Genomic DNA, 16,698 nt, shown 5'->3' with positions numbered 1-16,698 from the left:
TGAAGTTTGATGAACCCAAGCAGTTGGGGGGCCTCCCCTCATGGTGAGTCACTTGCAGTTTTCTGTGAGACAGGGGCATGTTCTTACTGCAGTCTCAAGGGTCTCAAGGGTAATTTTTGTTAAGGTTTATCCATCAGTACCCTAAAATCCTTACACCATCTAAAAAACTGCATTCCCCTTGTCGGGTCGGATGGAGGGAGGGGACCTGGATGTGTATATGTCCTCCATTTACTCTTCTCAGTTCACAATTACAGCTGTGGTGCTGATCAGTACATACACTGAGGCAATTTCTGTTCTTGTGGACTGTGGAGCAGGAGCTAACATGGTGAATTTTTGCTTTGATAAAACCCGTGGTCTGTCCTAAGCATTAGAAATATCTATCCACATATTGGCCATAGATTCTGCTCCTTTCAGCCAGAGAAAGTTTACCCAAACAGTTCATAATGTAAATTTGCGGTTAGGTTCACAATGAGCTCCTTTCCTGCTACAACTTAGAGGGTCTGCCCATTCCCATAATTTTGGGCCTTTCCTGGGTGAAAAAACACAATCCGGTGATTGATTAGTGGTCAGGAGATGTGGTTAGTCTGGGCAGTTTTTGAGAAAGCAATTGTAAACGTGATCAAGGGAGGCTGGTCATTCCCACTATGTTCTCTGTTCCTGAGTGTAAGGTTTGGAAGACACGAGAGGTGTCTGCTAAAAAATCAGGTGGAAGTTTGCTTCTGTGGCTCTGGGCTCAAGGTTTGTGGCTCTGTATAGAGTAGTGGATATTATTAACACTAAAGCCAAACCTTCAGTGCTAAATACCTATGACGTTTTCCACAGGTCGTCGATCAGGAAATTTTTCACATCTCTGGAATCTAGTTTATTACCGCCACCTCTTGCATTTATAATGAATGATCTTTAGGGTCAGGTGACAGCAGAGGGAAATACTAGAGTGTTGGTATGTCTCTTCAATAGGTCGTATTCGGACAAGTCTGGCCCCTCGTAGAAAGGGGGGTACTGTCACAAGTGTCTTCCGTGCTTAGGATGTGTGTGACAAATTTGGGATCTGAGCTCCACATTAACTTGTGAGGCTCTGTATAGTAAATGTATTTGTTTTCTTTTGATACAGCATGGGTTAATGTCAGTTTCCCTGCTAGCAGCTCCTGGTTTATTTGTGCCGCCCCCGCGACAGTCGATGGGCTGCTCGGACCCGGATCCGCAATGGCTCGAGGGCTCTCCGGATCCGAGGCGGGGTCGCGCGGCTACCTCGGGAATAAAAAGGGGAATTTTGTGTTTCGGGGTGGTGAATGGGATAATGTTTGTGACGCCACCCACGGTGCCTGGTAATAGGAGAGACCGCCACTGCTGTTGGGGAGCCCGGTGATGATGTTAAAGCAGCAGGATATTTTAACACCTCCGTGGGTAGGGGGTTTTGGTGTCCCGGGGCCCGGTGATGAGATGGAGTTGGGGGTCAAGGGATATCGGTACTCACACAGTCCAAAGTCACTGACGCGGACACCAGGTAAACCAAACTCTTGAATGCTCTGCTTCTCTCGGTTGAGCATGCTGGGTCCGTGCCCCTTTGGTGTTGCTGGTTGGTCTGAAGCCTTGTCCTTTGGCACTGTGTTTAACTTGGTGGATCCCTTTCGCCTAAGACTACTCGGGTCCCGCTCACCTGTGTGGCTAGCAAGGTGAACCTGCTCTCAGGGTTCACGCTTGGGATTTTCTTGATGATTTTGGGAAGTCCTATCCCCTTCGTTGCGCTAGTACCCCGATTCTGGAGCGGGTGGGGAATGGTTCTTGAAGATTCCGTTCCCGTCGGGTGAATTACTGGGCTGCATGAAGCTACTTCCCAGCCTAGGGTCCGTATACCCCGTCGTGCCCTGGCCCCTGCCCGGTTGTAGCACAAGGGAGCCGGCCTGCTCTCTGTAGCAGCACCATACCCCGTCATTACCCACTGCGACCGGGGTTCCAGCTCCTTCTGGCCAGGCCAACGTCTGGCACCTGGGATGGGTACAGGAGCCCAGATCCCCAGCATGACCTGCACTGTCACCGCTGTCTCACTGCTCAACTCTACTCAACTCAACTATTGACATATCTGCCCTCCCTCTTCCATCCCCCCATCTGGGTGGCCCTATTCCTCTCAGTCTGCCCAAAGGGTGGTTGGTGGGTGTGGTGCAGAGTGTTCCTCAGGATTTATGTACACCTGTTGGTAGCAACACCAAATTGACAGGACCCGTAACCAAGGAGGAGCGGATACCATGCAGAAGGGCAGATTGCACGGCACCCTTGTGACGACCTGATTGGCCAGGGCGTCACATATTCACCTCACGTGCTGATAGTTTTTGACCACTCAATTCTACTTCAAATAGCCATATAATCCATTATCTGACGCTGGAAATAGAATCTCATTTGTTCTGACCACTTAGGAGGTAGCACATCTCTAGGAGCTGCTGGATGCATGCTGCCAGTATTCAGTTGTTGGAGCCATGTTGTTTGCAGCTATCAAGTATGTGTTTGTGTCATTTTTGCCCTGTCTGTCTATCTTCCCTCATATTGGATTTTTACAGTTGTTGGGACTAGTGCTCTTGCCGGCCCTCTCACTAGCCAGGGTGAGTACAGGGCAAGCGAGGGACTAGGGATGTGGTCAGCAACAGGTTGAAAGGATCTGTATAGGGACAATAGATAGCTTAGGGTGCAGCCTCAGGTGAGTACAGGAGGTGTATTCACTCTCTTCTCAATACTACCAAGGCCCACCATTGTTACTGTGTCCCTGGTGTACCCTGTTTGTGGCATCCCTTCTTAAGGTTTTGGGTGTCTGGTGAGAACCCTGATAGTTACATCTCTAGACCCTTAGGACCAGGTTTATTGGGAAACAGGAAATTAAACTTCTTTATCAGGTTTTTTGCTTTGATATTACTCACCAGAACCCAGGATCTATCTTTTGGGCCATAACCTCTCCAATGCACTAAATATTGCACAGACCCTTTAAACATATGAGAATAAAAGACTCTGCACATCATACTCTAAATTGTCTTCAACTGGAACAGGAGGAGGACTATTTCTGACTAGGTGAACTGAGAAAAATATGGCTTGAGGATTAACTTTGAAATACATTGGGTATTTTAAAGGATGGAGGAAGTTTCAGACGGAAAGCTGAAAGGTTAAAGATCTCGATTCTCTCATATGTAGAGATGAGTGGATCCATGGATATTCGGGTTTGCAGAATTTGAACAGACTGAAAAAAAAATCTTAATTACTCACCGGTAATGGGATTTTCAATAGCCCATGACAGCACCACATGAGAGATAGGTTCCGCCCACATCAGGACAGGAAACCCACTGATAAAAAGGCGGTACCTCTCCTCCACATCAGTAGGTTTTCAGAGCCAGAGAGGACCAACAAAACACAACAAACAGATTAATCATACCACCACCCAAGGAAAAACACCCATAACTAACACTCCCCGAAGGGTGCCCACAACCAGTGAATAGGGGGGGAACTAAGGGTGCTGTCATGGGCTATTGAAAATCCCATTACCGGTGAGTAATTAAGATTTTTCCCTGCCGCCCATGACAGCACCACATGAGAGATTTATATAGACCATCCACCTTAGGGAGGGACCACCGCCTGCAAGACCCGTCTCCCAAAGGAAAGGTCAGTTGTGGAGGACAAGTCCAGCCTATAGTGCCGAAAGAAAGTCCCAGGAGACGACCAAGTAGCCGCCCAACAGATCTGGTCAATAGAGGCATCCGCCCTCTCTGCCCAAGACGTAGACACTGCTCTAGTGGAGTGCGCCCTTATGCCCGGAGGAGGAGTGGCGTCTTTAGCCGAGTACGCCAAACCGATGGCATCCCTGACCCATCTGGCCAAGGTAGCCTTAGAAGCCCCATGCCCCCTGGACTGCCCCTGAAAAGTGACAAACAGGACCTGAGACTTCCTCCATTCCCTAGTCCTATCTAGGTACGTGACTAAGGCCCTCCGGACATCCAACGTGTGTAACCTAGCCTCCTTCTCGTTCCGAGGGGGGTCACAGAGGGAAGGGAGCACGATCTCTTGGGACCGATGAAAAGGTGTAGAAACCTTGGGCAAGTAGAAGGGATCAGTCCGCAACACTACCCTATCATCCAGAATCTGGGTATAAGGGTGAACCAGCAGTTTGAGAGGGACTTCCCCTAAGGGCTCAAACGGTGGCCCTGTGAGGGCATCCAACACTAAATTAAGGTCCCATGGGGGAACCCGGGGAGCCTGAACAGGTACCGACCTGGACTTAGATTTAATGAACCGGCAAATCCATTCATTCTGTGCCAGACTACAATGAAACAGTGCCCCTAAGGCCGATACCTGCACCTAGGCTTCCACACCGGGTCGGACATGGGACAGCAATGGGTTGTCCATACCAGGACAGGAAACCAAACTGATGTGGAGGAGAGGTACCGCCTTTTTATCAGTGGGTTTCCTGTCCTGATGTGGGCGGAACCTATCTCTCATGTGGTGCTGTCATGGGCGGCAGGGAAAAGATTGATTCGGGAACCAAATTTCAGTGCTGTAAAATGGTCGTAGTAAGGGCTAAGGTGTTACAAAAGTAAGCAAAATGGGGGTAAGAGCAGGATAGTTTTACATACCATGTTTCCTGGTTTCTTTTCTTTTCTAAGCTTCATGAATATTCACTGCTTCCCCTGCCCACCCTCTGTGTCATAATCTGTAATTAGTTGCAGACAAGTTTGCTGTATGGAAGTGTAAAAATAAATAAATGCCATGGGCCCTATTTTTGATAACCATTGCGGATAAAACAGATGGCTATAGGCTTCAACCTCAAGCAACTGCTTTATCGTGACTGATCAAAAATAGAGGGGATCCCAAGCTGTTTTTTTTCAATTATTTAAATAAATAATTTTTAAAAAAAAGGCGTGGGTCTCCTCATTTTTGATAACCAGCTGACAGCTGGGGTTTGTATTATCAGGCTGGGTAGAGCCATGGTTATTGACCCCTCCCAACATGCAAATAGCCCACAGCTTCCCAGAATTGGCGCATCCATTAGATATGCCAATTCTGGTGCTTTACCAGGCTAATCCCGATTGCCCTGGTGCAATGGCAATTGGAGTAATACATGGGGTTGATGTCAGTTGTGAATTATCAAAAATTACAGATGCCATCAAGTTCTAGGTTAGTAATGTGAAACTGTCTATGAGACGTGCCTATTACTAAGTCAAAAGAAATAAACACACACACAGAAAATCCTTTTTTTGAAATAAAAACACTCACACCCTCTTTTTAAAACAGGCTGTGGTCCAACTAAAAGGGAAACCAACCAGCAACTAGAAATCACCGATTTGAACCCCAGAGTGAAGCCATGAAATCTTACTACCCAGGGACAGCTGTCATATCATGCTACTACCTACAACCCATGGACAGTTGTCGTATTTTCCTACTACCACATGACAGCTGTCATAAAGCCCTACTACCCAGGGACAGCTGTTGTACATTCCTAGTACCCAAGCACCGCTCTTCTATAGCATTTATACCCAGGGACAACTCTCATGCAGCATTACAACCCAGGGTCAGCTCTTGTATAGCCCCTGGCTAGTTTGTGTATTGTAGTCCATGCATGTTGTATGGAGATCTGCATGAGCCCTTATAGTTACAAGCAGCCCTTTGAAGGCAACCATGATTCTGATGTGGCTCTCTGTGAAAATGAATTTGACACCTTACCTTCTACAAACTCATTATTATGTCAGAGACCTACATGTTATTGGAAGACATAGCTCAGAGTGAAAATGGCTGAAGAAGACGTTGTGTTCCCGAAGAAGGTGAAAAGACATTGTCAAATTGAGCCACAGTCTGAACAATAGACTATAACACTTGAAAATGAAGTAAGTGATGCTGCGCATGTGTGATGCCCTGACAAAACCAGGTAGTCACAGAAGTGTACCTTACTCTATCCTCCTTGGAAACCAACACAAAACCCACACCCAGGTGTTACAAGGGGGACCCGGGGAAGCGTGCCAAGATGGGAAATGGACTGCTTCCGCCGGTCAAGGTCCACTGTGCGGTGTAAGGGACCGCCGCTATGGTGGGTGAAGAGTGAGCGGGTTGCTGCTAGCGATCGTCTGGAATGTCACAGACGATCTATGTACACCGATCTGCCCTAACCCGTGAGGGTTGTATGGCACAGATCTCACGGCTCGGTGTACCTGTTGCACGGGGAAGCACAGAGGTGCCCACGCACGTGTGCCAGTGGAAGTCACGAGAATATGGCACGAGGGTAGCACAGAGGTGCCCACGCACGTGTGCTTTCAATAACCAGGTGAGTCCAATGGAGACTTGAGGAGCTCACCTGGGACAGGAACACGGCCTGTTGACGGGGGTACTGCCGGAGCAGCAAGGCAGGAACACGGCCTGCAAACGAGGTACTGCCGGAGCAGCAAGGGCCAAGCCCACAAGAGACAGTAATGCCTGAGCAGTGGCGTGGCAGCACGCTGCCAGACATCCAAACATAGAAGGACGGTCGCGCGCCGCCATGATGGCAGGGGGAGCTTTTAAGGAGGTGCAGCTCCACCCGAGGGCGGGCGCGAGGCGGAGATGATGGACTTGACCCAATCAGGGTCCACGACGTCCCAGCCTGGCCAGTCAGGATTCACCACGTCACCAGCCTTGTCATCAAGCCGTGTGACGTCAGTGAGCGAATCAGGACCCACCACGCATTGCACATGCTCACCCTCCTGCCTCTGGGAAATAGAGGCGGGATCCTCGGTCTCACAATGTGGAGAGATAACGGGAATCTCACTGCTTCCCTGAGCAGTAAACCTCTGCACATTGCGCAGCCTCGCAGACCTTCGGGGCCGCTGAGCAGGAGAGTCTGCGGCAGGCCAGGAATGGGAGACCGCTTCACTCCTTGTAACAGGAGAACCACTAGGTGTCACCCTTCTGCTGCCTCTCTGAGAAGGTATCTCCTGCACACTGCGCAGTCTGGCAGACCTTCGGCGCTGCTGAGCAGGAGTGCTCGTGGCAGGCAAGGAATGGGAGACTGCCTCAGTCCTTGCCTCAGGAGAGCCACGAGATGTAACACCCAGGTACAACACACAGCCTGTAAAGCCTAGCCACCCCGCCCATGACAATAGGGACACACCAGTGGGCGGGACCAGGAAGATGGAGCGCCCACCTAGGGGTCCTGAGGTGTCAGGGGCGGGAACACGACAGGTGGAGTTAAGTTCTGACAGTTGACAGTGAGGAAGTGCAGTGGAGTCAGGGGTTGGGGCCCCTGAACTGCGGGACTAGGTGGCAGACGGCAAGCAGGACCAGAGGCGACGGAGATCCGGTCGCGGGAGACCTTAAGTGGACCGGGGCAGGGTTGTAACCCGCCAGTGCCGACAGCGGAAATCCGGTCCGGAGTCTGTGCACAGTCGGGGTACCTTGACCCTAGGATGAGGAAGGTTGCAAGCCCCCTCGTTAATTGACCAGCCGGGGTCAAGATTTCAGGCCGTGTTCCACAGAAGCCCCGAGAGCGAAATGGAAGCCCATCGCGGGTGATAGGGTGTCCATCAGAACCCACAGAAATCCCAAGGGTCAGATTTCGCGGGCCACAGCTCCCAAACATACACAGTACCGGGAGTGGACTTCTCCGTTCCAAGCGGAGTTGTCTCAGAAAAGACACAGACACTGACTGTAGGAGGAAGGGAACCCTGTTTCTACACCCAGGTATGGGACCCGAATACACCCGCCGGAGGCGACCGGTCACTGGCAACTTGGTTTACCACTGGACTTTGTGTGTGATTCCTTTGAACTGTGAGTACACCATTTACCCCTGGTCCGATTCGGCACATCACCAGCCATTACTCCCGTGTACCTGGACCCTGGGACTACAGCTCCCCTACCTGTGGAGGGGATCCCACCTTGCTGCCCCGCTCCATCAGCCCTGGGCACCCACCTCACCAGGCAGTGGTGGTGCTACCAAACCTCACCGCAACCCACCGAAAAATCAATCGCCTGTAAAGCCTGGGTCCGGCTACCACTCGAGCCGCAGTAATGAACCCGGATCCGAGCAGCCCCTACAGCGTCCCGGGCCCCATCCGCAACAACCCGAACCTGGCGTCACGAACAGGATTCCTACCCCATCTACAAACCTGGATGAAGTGTGCCTCTTTCTGAACTGTAGACCGTGAAACGCTCCAAAATTTTGGACTGTCGCCATCTTGCCCGCCATATTTGGCACCAAAAACATTATCGCTATCTTCTTCCCCAAAAAGGGCGTGAAAGCTGAAGCTCCACCCCCTAAGAACGCGGGCGGAACCTGGTGACTCCCAAAGAAGGAAGTTGCAAAGGACATTGGGTCCCTCCAGACTACTGTTGAAAACCAAGGGCGAGGGCAGGAAAGAGCGGCATGTGATCAAAGAAGATAAAGAGCAGGGACACTAGGACTCTGCAGAAACCCATTCCTGGAAACCAACGTGGCAAGAGGTCTCAGCGGTCTAGCAACCAGCGTGCAGAGTCCCATTCCCAGAACCACCGATTGTATTGAAGAGCAGACAGAGAGGATCCAGGCCCAAGCGCACTTCATGCTGGCGAAGTGGGCGTCGGAGATGAAGGGCATGGCTGCAGCTGTCAGGGCACGCGAGGTGGAGATGACTTCGGAGGAGTAAGTAAGCGACGACCCACGCCCCTATGTTCCCCAGAAACCGGCCTACCCGGCTGAAGGGTCCGGTCTACTCCCGTCCACCACACCACTCCTCTCGTTGCCCGTGTCCGCAGCCAGTGCCCTGACCAACCCGCTGCCTCAGCCCGTGGCAGTGGAGCCCGTACAACCTACAGGGGAGGATCCAGTTGCTGGGCCCTCCGGCCTTACCTTTACCATCCCTTCGGCACTGCTGGTGGCATCTGTCCTGGCCAGATCTGACCAGGCCGCATCACAGGGCCCGTACCCCAATACGGAGCATCCAACCGCCATTGTCCCACCTGCGGAACAGCTGGGATGTCTAAAAGCTGCTATAACAGAGAAGCTTGCCAGTAAGATGGCCCCGCCAATGTGCGGTCCTCCGGTAGCTGCCGGGGCTGCTGGGTTCCGAATGCATCCGGTTTCCCTGAGGAAGGAGAATCCCAGCAGAAGGCGGGCCCAGAAGTCGCAAATATATGTTGCTGACGTTGTGGAGAATGGAGCCTGTACGCCTGGGAAGGTGATCAGTGTACCCAGGTAGTGGGAAGAATAGTACCGGCCTCCACACTCGCCCCGATTGTCTGATAGAGTAAAGAGTAAGGTAGCGGATTCCGGCTACCCTTTTCCCAGTTACCCTGCTTCCCCTGTTTTAAAGTTATTATGGACCATGGCTTCTGGACTGGAAGAAGCCACCCAAAAACTTTCTTGTGCTTGTACATAACCCCCATCTACCTTCTTGTTGCCCCACCACCAGGACTGTAACACCTCTGGAGAGGTTGGTTGGAGAAAGGGCCTGCGGTGGAGTCAGCCGAGGCCCAGTCACCAGCAAAACCGGTAGCTAACCTCCAGGCCAAGGGTGCGGACCGTGGACCTCTTGGGGTGGACTGGTGGGTACGGAACTTTTACCCGGACACCATGGACACCCACAGGAACTCGGGGCGGTGTGACACCTGTGACTAGCGGTGGCACCGAGGGTGGGTTCAGGTGTTTTGGGTGGCGGGTGAAAGGGAAGAAGGAGATAATGTTTTTGCAATGTTTAAGAGATGTACCTCCCTTATGGGATGAAAAGTTTTGAAATGTTTTAAATGGTTTTATATGTTACACTTTTCTAATTGCAGAAGCAGTAAAATAAACGTCCGTGGCCAGAGAGCCCGAGGACGGGCTGTATTCAACCATGGAGGAGTGTGGCAAAACCAGGTAGTCACAGAAGTGTACCTTACTCTATCCTCCTTGGAAACCAACACAAACCCCACACCCAGGTACAACACACAGCCAGTAAAGCCTAGCCACCCCCTCATGACAATAGGGACACACCAGTGGGCGGGACCAGGAAGATGGGAGCGCCCACCTAGGGGTCCTGAGGTGTCAGGGGCGGGAACACGACAGTTGGAGTTAAGTTCTGACAGTTGACAGAGGATGAGTGAGGAAGTGCATTGGAGTCAGGGGTTGGGGCCCCTGAACTGCGGGACTAGGTGGCAGACGGCAAGCAGGACCAGAGGCGACGGAGATCCGGTCGCGGGAGACCTTAAGTGGACCGGGGCAGGGTCGTAACCCGCCAGTGCCAACAGCGGGAATCCGGTCCGGAGGCTGTGCACAGTCGGGGTACCTTGACCCTAGGACGAGGAAGGTTGCAAGCCCCCTCGTTAATTGACCAGCCGGGGACAAGGTTTCAGGCCGTGTTCCACAGAAGCCCAGAGAGTGAAACGGAAGCCCAATGCGGGGGATAGGGTGTCCGTCAGAACTCACAGAAATCCCAAGGCTCAGACTTCGTGGGCCACAACTCCCAAACATACACAGTACTGGGGTGGACTTCTTCGTTCCAACCGGAGTTGTCCCAGAAAAGACACAGACACTGAGTGCAAGAGGAAGGAAACCCTGTTTGCTACACCCGGGTGTGGGACCCGAATACACCCGCCGGAGGCGACCGGTCACTGGCAACTTGGTTTACCACTGGACTTTATGTGTGATTCCTTTGAACTGTGAGTACACCATTTACCTCCGGCCCGACCCGACACGTCACCTACAGCAGTCATTACTCCCGTGTACCTGGGCCCCGGGACTACACCACCCCTACCTGTGTAGGGGATCCCACCTTGCTGCCCCGCTCCATCAGCCCTGGGCACCCAGCTCACAAGGCAGCGGCGATGCTACCAAACCTCACCGCAACCCTCGGGTGGCGTCACCGACAAATCAATCCCCTGTAAATACTCCCCTCCTATGGTTGTGACTACAGACGGCCGTATGAGCCCGGGTCCGGATACCACACGAGCATGCAGTAACGAACCCGGATCCGAGCAGCCCTGCAGCGGCACGGCCCCCATCCGCAACACATGTCTAGTCGGAATGTGGCCAGAAACAGGCATATTGCATACTTGTGGTCCTCTAGCCACCTGGTCTCACTATTATGTGCTCTGTAAGGATTCACAAGTCTGCAGTCACATAGAATGACTGCAGACTTTTCAGCCAAACGTAAATACATGTTATGGTAGACAAACAGCAGTAACCATTTCAAGTCGGACATATTCAGGAAAAGCGTCTCTTAAGCGGGCTTTACACGCTACGACATCGCTAATGCGGAGTCGTTGGGGTCACGGAATTCGTGACGCACATCCGGCCGCATTAGCGATGCCGTTGCGTGTGACATCGATTAGCGATTTTGCATCGTTGCAAAACAGTGAAAAATCGCTAATCGGCGACACGGGGGTCCATTCCCAATTATCGTTACTTCAGCAGTAACGAGATTGTTCCTCGTTCCTGCGGCAGCACACATCGCTGCGTGTGACGCCGCAGGAGCGAGGAAGCTCTCCCTACCTGCCTCCCGGCCGCTATGCGGAAGGAAGGAGGTGGGCGGGATGTTACGTCCCGCTCATCTCCGCCCCTCCGCTGCGATTGGGCGGCGGTTCAGTGACGTTTCAGTGACGTCGCTGTGACGCCGCATGGACCGCCCCCTTAGAAAGGAGGCGGTTCGCCCGTCACAGCGACGTCGCCGGACAGGTAAGTATGTGTGACGGCTCTGGGCGATGTTGTGCGGCACGGGCAGCGATATGCCCGTGTCGCGCAACAGATGGGGGCGGGTACCCACACTAGCGATATCGGGACCGATATCGCAGTGTGTAAAGTAGCCTTTAGGCTACTTTCACACTTCAATCTTTTTCCATCAGTCACAATCAGTTGCTTCGAGAAAATACGAAATCCTGCAAAATATTTTGCAGGATTCAGTTTTTCCCCATAGACATGTATTAGGCTAAATTGACAGTTCCGTTGTTTTGCATCAGTCACAATTAGTTTTGTGACTGATATGACTGATGCATTGCAGATGGTAGTACAACTGATGTGACGAATGCGTTAAAAAAAAAATCCATCACCTGGCAAGGGGAAGAGAGAGAGAGAGCCCCCATCATCACCGCACACACTGGCACTACTGCTCCCATCATCACCGCGTACACCGGCACTATCTCCCCCATCATCACCGCACGCACACACACTGGCACTACTGCGCCCATCATCACTGCGTACACCGGCACTACCGCCCCCATCATCACCACACACACACCAGCACTACTGCCCCCATCATCACTGCACACAATGACACTACTGCCCTCATCATCAATGCACACACACCAGAAATACCGCCCCCATTATCACCGAACACACCATCACTACCACCCCCTTCATCACCGTACACACCGGCACTACTATCCGCATCATCCCCACAAACAAACAGGCACTACCGCTCCTATCATCACCACACACATGCAGACACTACCGCCCCCATCATCACCGCACACACACCGGCACTGCCGCCCCCATCATCACCGCACACACCGGCACTATTGCCCCCATGATCACCGCACACACACTGGCACAGCAGCCCCCATCATCACCACACACCATCACTACTGCCCCGATAATCACCGCACACACCGATACTACCGCCCCCATCATCACCGCACACACCGACACTACCGCCCCATCATCACCGCACACACACCGGCACTACCACCCCCATTATCACCGCAAACACACAGGCTGTTATGATCCGGAACCATGGAAGACCACCATAAATCATTGGTAAAAGGTGTCAAGAGCATTGGCAACTAATCTGGCCACCATCTCCTTACTAACCATCAACACTAGAAGTAGCCGAGGGGTGAACTAACATCCTGTGCACCACGAACCCAGCCGGAGAACTAGCTATCCTAAAGGAAGGAAAGATGAATAACTCTCTGCCTCAGAAAATAGATAAAGAATAGCAAGCCCCCCACAGTCAAAGACTGCGGTGATATAGGAAAACACAATACACAGATAGATGATAGGATTAGAAAAAGGTGAGGCCCTACTGACTAAATAGGACAGGATAGGAAAGGGACTGATGGTGGCCAGAGAAAAACCCTACAAATTTCCAAAAACCTGATAGTACAAAAAGCCCTCAGATCACTAGATCTGAACTCCGTCCTATACCAGGTGCTCTTGTCATACCAATGAACAGAAAGCAGGTACCATTACAAATTCAAGAAGCAACAAACATATGGACTTATAGGAGCACTACTCCAAACATATCTGCAGGGAGCTTCCCAGCTAAGCAACTGAGAGGGAAGATCCCTGCATGCAAATAAACTGAAAACAACCACAGCAAATGACAAACTCAGATAAGAGCAAAAAGAACCAAACAACAAATAAAGAGCCAAGCACTTATCAGGGATAGATGTGGTCTGGAGCAGGATGAAGCAGGCTGGTGAACAAACAACAACTGACATCCGGCATAGCCTGCCAGCAGACCAGAGTTAGCAATGGAAACGCAGAGAGTTAGCAATGGAAACGCCCATTGCTCAACACACCTGGTCTCTGTCCAAACCATTCCTGGCCACAAAAGGGAGCCTCACAGCAGCAAAAGCATAACTGACATTCACAACAGTACCCCCCCCTTGAGGAGGGGTCAACGAACCCTCACCAACGCCACCGGGTCACTCAGGATGAGCATGATGGAAGGCGCGAACCAACCTGTCCGCATGAATGTCAGAAGCCACAACCCAAGAGTTATCTTCCTGTCCATAACCCTTCCATTTCACAAGGTACTGAAGCTTTCACCTACTGCGACGGGAATCCAGAATTTTTTCAACCTCATACTCCAGATCCCCTTGTACCAAAACAGGGTCAGGAGGCGCTGCTGCAGGAACTGTTGGCTCCACATGTCTCTTCAACAAGGACTTATGGAAGACATTGTGAACCTTAAATGACACAGACAGAGTCAAACGGAAAGATGCAGGGTTGATAATCTCCGAAATCTTATAAGGTCCAATAAATCTGGGCTTAAATTTAGGAGATGGAACTCTCATAGGAATATTTTTAGAGGACAAGGGCTTCTCTGCTTGGCCCACAATATTGGGTTTGTCATATAATAATCCCAAGGCCTGAAAAAAGGAATCCACATCACTGAGAATCGGATTATCAGGCGCCAAAGAGAAGGCCCAGTCCTGAGGGTCACCACGCAGCAGGGAGATGACAATCTTGACCTGCTGTATGGCATTCCCTGAGGACTTAGGGCGCAGGTCAAAAAATAGTTTACAATTATTTTTGAAGCTCAAAAATCTCGACCTATCTCCCAAAAAAAATTCAGGAATGGGAATCTTAGGCTCTGCAAGGGGAGTCTGTGCAAGATAAGACTCTATACGACGAAACTTAGCATCAAGATGAGCAACACGCTCACCCAATTCATCCATGCTAGAAAAAAGAAACCTTCCACGGAACCCAAAGAAAAAGAGGAAAAACACCAAAAAAAAAAATCTTTCAGCAGACTTTTTTTTTTCCCTCTTGTTGGCCGGATGTACTGTTATGATCCGGAACCATGGAAGACCACCATAAATCATTGATAAAAGGTGACAAGAGCATTGGCAACTAATCTGGCGCCATCTCCTTACTAACCATCAACACTAGAAGTAGCCGAGGGGTGAACTAACATCCTGTGCACCGCGAACCCAGCCGGAGAACTAGCTATCCTTAAGGAAGGAAAGATGAATAACTCTCTGTCTCAGAAAATAGATAAAGAATAGCAAGCCCCCCACATTCAAAGACTGCGGTGATATAGGAAAACACAATACACAGATAGATGATAGGATTAGCAAAAGGTGAGGCCCTACTGACTAAATAGGACAGGATAGGAAAGGGATTGATGGTGGCCAGAGAAAAACCCTACAAAATTCCAAAAACCTGATAGTACAAAAAGCCCTCAGATCACTAGATCTGAACTCCGTCCTATACCAGGCGCTCTTGTCATACCAATGAACAGAAAGCAGGAACCATTACAAATTCAAGAAGCAACAAACACATGGACTTATAGGAGCACTACTCCAAACATAGCTGCAGGGAGCTTCCCAGCTAAGCAACTGAGAGAAGATCCCTGCATGCAAATAAACTGAAAACAATCACAGCAAATGACAAACTCAGATAAGAGAAAAAAGAACCAAACAACAAATAAAGAGCCAAGCCCTTATCTGGGGTAGATGTGGTCTGGAGCAGGAGGAAGCAGGCTGGTGAACAAAGAACAACTGACATCCGGCATAGCCTGCCAGCAGACCAGGGTTTAAATAGGCAGTGAGTTAGCAATGGAAACGCCCATTGCTCAACACACCTGGTCTTTGTCCAAACCATTCCTGGCCACAAGAGGGAGCCTCACAGCAGCAAAAGCATAACTGACATTCACAACACAGGCACTACTGCTCCCATCATCACCACACACACACACACCGGCACTACCGCTCCCATCATCACCACACACACAGTACTACCGCCCTCACCATCACCGCACACACACCGGCACTACTGCCCCCATCATCATCGCACACACTGGCGCTACTGCCCCCATCATCATCGCACACACACTGGCACTATCACCCCCATCATCACCGCACACACTGGAACTACCTCCCCCATCATCACCACATACACATCGGCACTACCGCCGCATCATTACCGCACATACACCGGCACTAGCCCCCATCATCACCACATACACATCGGCACTACCGCCGCATCATTACCGCACATACACCGGCACTAGCCCCCATCATCACCACAAACACCATCACTATTGCCCCCATGATTACCATGTACACACCAGCACTACAGCCCCAATCATCACCACACATCTGCACTACCGCCCCCATAAGCACCGCACATACACCGGCACTACTGCCCCCATCATCACCGCACACACCGGCACTACTGCCCCCATCATCACCGCACCAACCAGCACAATCGCCCCCATCATCACCTTACACACACCAGCACTACTGCTACCATCATCACTGCACACAAACAGGCACTATCGCCCCCATCATCACCGCACACACACCGGCACTACCGCCTCCATCATCACCGCACACACTGGCACTACCACCCCCATCATCACAGCACACACACCGGCACTACCACCCCCATCATCACAGCACACACACCGAAACAACCACCCCCATCCTCATTGCACACACCGGCACTACTGCGCCCATCATCACCGCACACACACCGGCATATACTGCCCCCATTGTCACCACACAGCGGCACTACTGCCCCCATCATCACCGCATACACTGACACTACAGCCCCCATTATCACCACACACACACTGGCACTATCGCCCCAATCATCACCGCACACACACAGGCACTATCGCTCCCATTATCACCGCATACACACTGGCACTACTGCCCCCATCATCACTGCACACACCGGCACTACAGCCCCCATCATCACCGCACACACACCGGCACTACCATCCCCATCATCACCGCACACACCGGCACTACCGCCCCCATCATGACAGCACACACACTGGAACTACCTGAGCGACGTCACCGCTGACAGCCTGATTCACTTCAGTTGCTCCATGGAGCTTAAAAACAGCAACGATACTCTACAGTTGTTCCTGTCAGCTTTCCTTGTAGCAGAGCTGAAAGCGTCGTGAGACCTCGTGTGGATTACGCCGACCTGGAGGGGTATTTGGGGATTTTAATAAAGTGGTGGAAGAGTTTTTTTTTTATTTCAAATAAAGGATTTTTTGTTTGTGTTTA

This window comes from Anomaloglossus baeobatrachus, chromosome 1 (assembly GCF_048569485.1).
Source record: "Anomaloglossus baeobatrachus isolate aAnoBae1 chromosome 1, aAnoBae1.hap1, whole genome shotgun sequence".
Taxonomy (NCBI): Eukaryota; Metazoa; Chordata; class Amphibia; order Anura; family Aromobatidae; genus Anomaloglossus; species Anomaloglossus baeobatrachus.
Note: the sequence above shows the minus strand (reverse complement) of the source record.